Consider the following 4187-nt stretch of genomic DNA (forward strand, 5'->3'; position numbering starts at 1 on the left):
CATATATATATATATATATATATGCCATCATATGTGCATGGATACATACGCGTACATAGGACGCAGACGTAACAGTGGACAAGCGAGCAAACAATTGGGAAACTTGAGTCGGTCGCTGTGAATCGTATCAGTGACACTGACAGCTCGCCTCAAAAAAAGCCCCCGCACACCGTAATTTCACGTAAATTCTCGCGCAGTTATGCCCTGTGTTTCGAAAGGGAAACATCATGATTATTCATGTTTTCCGCACGGTAGCAGCAGCGGGGCCGGGCCGCCTGTAGCGCAATTCATTGTCTACTGCTGAAGCGACGAACGCGCAATATGCCTCTCCATTGTGCGGTCGACGTACATGACTTTTGCAACCTAATTGCCGTTTCCTGAGAGTGGGGGGGATAAATCGTATCATTAATTGCCTCTCTAATGCAGCCACAATGCTTGCCGCAATTACCCCGCTGTCGATTTCAAAATGCGACGAAAACCGTCGACACATTTTGCTTTGTACAAGGGGTTGGGCGGATTGGCCGTGTTTGGGAAGTGGGTCGCATCCCTTTCCTGTGGCGCTGCGCGGTCCCATCCGGTCCGTCTGCACGCACCCTGACTGACAGCTCGACTAATCTCTCGGCAAACATGATTGTTGTCTTGTGTGTAACTTACGTGGCGCCTGCACCGATATGTTGATTACGCCTCGCGCTATGTACATAACCCCAAATGTGTCCCTTCCCCGAGCCGGGCCTGCCAGTACACCCGCTGCACTGGCCTGACATTTATTTACTGCCTTCAACTAACTGTCATTTCGCCAGCGAAGAACCGACGATCGAGCAACGAAACTTACGTAGCTCCTGCTATTGTTTCGTATCTTCTTGTAAGTACTCGTCTAACGCTCTTATTAGCATTTAGTTTGCGTAGGATAATTAGCACTGTCTTCGAGATGTATATGAATATCGGTTAACTATTGATGGGGCGTATCGTAGATTAGCGAATGCACTGGCGCGTTATCATATCACAATGCTCATATCAGCTTATTTATGTGTGCGGCAGGAAAGTCTGTATTATGTACAAAGATATCGGCATGTAACCGGGTAGCAGCCTTTTCGTTTTATTGCAACCAGTTTTCGTCGCCGTGGCTAATATTCATATCGGTTGTAACCAGCAACATTGCGATAGACAACAATATTGATAGAGAATGACACACATATAGAGTTACCGTCGACACGCTATGATTAGCTTCCGTGGTTTGTTGGTGACGTGCTATATATATATTCAGGAGTAGATAATAGAAGACTATTATCTACTCCTGATATATTCTATATCTAACTCTAGTTAGATAGTCAGCAACATGGATTGGCGGCACCGCTCTGTCTCCCGCTGCGGTTAGATTATATACTCCTGATTATACGATATCAATCGTCGAAACAGCGGCGATAAGTATAGTGAGATAAATCAAAGATTGTCGATGAAATTACAGTCGAGTGTATATAATATTCCCCTATACGACTTCGCCTGCTGCTAGTATATCAGTGGTGATAAATAGAACGCGTCATAACTCGAGAGTTATGGTTACCGATCGTTTGATTCTAACCTGACGCAGACTCGGGCTCTCAGTAGAGCATTTGATAATCATCGTTGCGAGAGAGTCTGTAGCGGATTCCCACCTTTTATCGTGGGTACTGGGTAATGAATGATCTGTTATTGATCCGGCGTTTAAGAACTCGTTCGTGTACGCGCACGCGCGCGCATGAAAACGATTTATTCAGTCACTGGACTCTTTACAACAACGTTTTTGTTTCCGATTTTTCATTTATTTAATTATGCTTTACCATCGGGTTCCTATATTGAAAATCCATAAGATGAACGAGTCGTCCGCATAATACGTAGTAAGTAATTAAATAGGGTAACCGCCGCGGCACGTCGCGGTGTTCAGTCTGATCAGAAGTAGCAATCTGGTATGAATTATCCTCTAACTACGTAGTTAGTACATGCGCCCTATGCGAAGCGAAGAACCCGCATATGAATAGCGATACAAAGTTTAATGTGAGAAATGAACGAATATACTTCTCACTAGTGCAGTTAGGTTGATACTCCCTGATATAAGCGGATATTGGCATTTCGTTACGCATTACCCGCATTTTGTATCTGCGGTATCGTTCTTTCATCGATCACCGACGAAAGCTGTTATTTAAATTATCGTAGATATTGGTGGAAATGATCAAGAGACCCCCTGCATTGGTCGCTATACTCCGCCTGTTAGATCTCGCTTGGCGTATGCGCCATGCACCTTGCTGCGGCCGTTGCAACCTCTCAACGCTGCGTGATTACAGCTGTAACCCGTTAGCTATCCCACGCGAGATTAGCAGTACAGCATATATTGATTCAGTCGAAAACCTCATCTTAATATCGGCACTATAATATCAGGAGTGCATAATAATACATATATATATTATTATTCACTCCTGATAATATCATAATGTACCAAACGTATCACTTCATTAATTTCAGTTAATTTTCTTTTATCGGAAATCTTTCTCCCCCCCTAAAATTTCGAGTTTGTATTTCTCGTCGTCGCAATGTATGTTGTTGACGATGGAAAAAAAAGAGTAAATAGAGGTATGAGTGCGCCGCCCGTGGAGATTATGGAAACAGAGGGATCCTGTTGTAAACCCCGTCTCTGTCATTAGACTACTGATAAACTGCTTTTTTATCGTTCCGTAATTACACTGATCGACAGGGACAAGTCGAGATAGCTCGATACTGATTGTAGGTATTTAAATATCTAATATCAGTTCACGCACTACGTCAACTGATATGAATTGTTTAATTTATTTATAATAAACCGGCGGAATGCGCAAGTATTAGTTAATTGTAAGTAAGCTGCTTATACATATAATCAGGAGTTAATAAAGACAAATTTGTCTATCTTAACTCCTGATATAATCATACAGCGTAGGTAGGAGTCTACTACTCTGCAGCAAATTTCGGATCGGCGACCTGCGTTGCAATATGAGAAGAAATTATCAATGTGCGAGCTGTTTTTGTTGACGTAAAACCTGCAGCGAAATATTTAGTTGAATCAGAGTTGACTAGCCACAAGTTACCTTGTCGCTTCTTACTATACGTGGCGACGTGAAATAGTCGTACAGAGCCTGGTCGGCCTAGGCTACAACTATAGCTACGATCAGGAGTAAGATAATATAGGATATAATATAGGATATAATATAAGATCCTATATTATCTTACTCCTGCTACGATCTATACGCCTTGGTGCTGGTAAAATACCAGCCTTGAGAGATTCTAGATTGAAAAATTTCAGTAAAAAATTTCAGCCGAATCAGAGATGATCACTCGGCTGCAAAAGCTACGATTTTCGTCTGCACGCGGAGACGCGCGAGTCAGGAAACAACGCTAAAGTAACAGACTTAGTAGATTCTGGATGTAGAAATTTCAGGCGCACAACGTAAAAACTTGTATGCGGCGAACAACCGCATTCATTAAAGATTCCATTCTGCACGCTCTTTTCATCAATTGACAATATAAGTTTAAAACCATGCGACCGCATCATCGGAAGCGAGTTTGCGGAAATCTAGTTATATAGCGATGGAATGCCATCCCCAGTTTATAGCGCCTATACTGTAACAGACCTCTGCAGTAGGTGTCAGCGTTTCCGGCAGATGCAAGCAAGCCCTATTTGATGAACGGAGGGTGGAAATTAGTCACCAAACGCGCCGGTAGTGAGCGCTCCAGATTTAGATTGGAAATCTCTCGCGCGCGATAACCAGTTAAACGTGGGAATGTTGCCCGTGCGTTTATTACCTGCCTGTAGCTGCCCCCCATCTCGTTAATGATATTCGCGAGGCGTTTCGACGGCGCCGATTTTAGACACGTGCGCGTGTGTATTGTAGGTGCACGTCGCTGACTGCCGCGGCTCTGTCAGTTGTGTTAGTTGTGCGTTGATTGAGCTCAGAGTGGTGCTTAACACCAGTAATCCTAGATAATCACTCATTAACACCGTTGCTAACACGTCGCTAACACGTCATCGTTGCTAACACGTCGCTAACACGTCATCGTTGCTAACACGCGGGATGGTGTAAAACGCCTGCGCACGAAGTGCGCTAGAACTATGGCCGTTTTAAGTTTGTATAAATTTTTTGGCACTAAGGCTTTGCGTTACTAGTTATCGTGTAAGACAAAAG

The 4187-nt window shown here is 43.6% G+C and overlaps 1 protein-coding gene across 5 annotated transcripts in view; it reads left to right on the forward strand.

The window, feature by feature from the left end:
* Positions 1-4187, forward strand: part of LOC106807185 (transcription factor GATA-4-like) — a 66818-nt gene that overhangs the window by 41262 nt on the left and 21369 nt on the right. For 3 of the 5 annotated variants that reach the window (XM_014809461.1, XM_014809487.1, XM_014809494.1), the window contains exon 1: positions 686-862. The exons of the other annotated variants lie outside the window; for them this stretch is intronic. The gene's annotated coding sequence lies outside the window, so the exon portion shown is untranslated. Of the gene's footprint in view, positions 1-685; positions 863-4187 lie in introns of those variants that run through there. 5 annotated transcript variants of the gene reach the window in all.

The sequence above is a fragment of the Priapulus caudatus genome, unplaced genomic scaffold, assembly GCF_000485595.1.
Source record: "Priapulus caudatus unplaced genomic scaffold, Priapulus_caudatus-5.0.1 Scaffold10, whole genome shotgun sequence".
NCBI lineage: Eukaryota > Metazoa > Priapulida > Priapulimorpha > Priapulimorphida > Priapulidae > Priapulus > Priapulus caudatus.